The following is a 252-nucleotide window of genomic DNA, read 5'->3' as shown; positions in this document are numbered from 1 at the left end:
CCCCAGGCCCTTGGGAGAAGGACCCCCCCCCCCTGCCTGGGGCAAAGGCAGGGCCCAGCCTGCCCCGCGCCAGCTGTCAGGACCCACCAGGCACAGACACCCAGCACCGACCCAGGGAGGAGAGAGGGGGGAGGGACCCCGACTCGCCCCACCACCTGCACATCCCAGGGGGCCCCAGGGAAGCAGCCCCTCCCCAGTTTGGCCACCCCAAACTCCCACCTGGGGCACCCGTGTCCCAACCCCTGCCTGGGT

The sequence above is a fragment of the Buceros rhinoceros genome, unplaced genomic scaffold (assembly GCF_000710305.1).
Source record: "Buceros rhinoceros silvestris isolate BGI_N320 unplaced genomic scaffold, ASM71030v1 scaffold25294, whole genome shotgun sequence".
NCBI lineage: Eukaryota > Metazoa > Chordata > Aves > Bucerotiformes > Bucerotidae > Buceros > Buceros rhinoceros.
Note: the sequence above shows the minus strand (reverse complement) of the source record.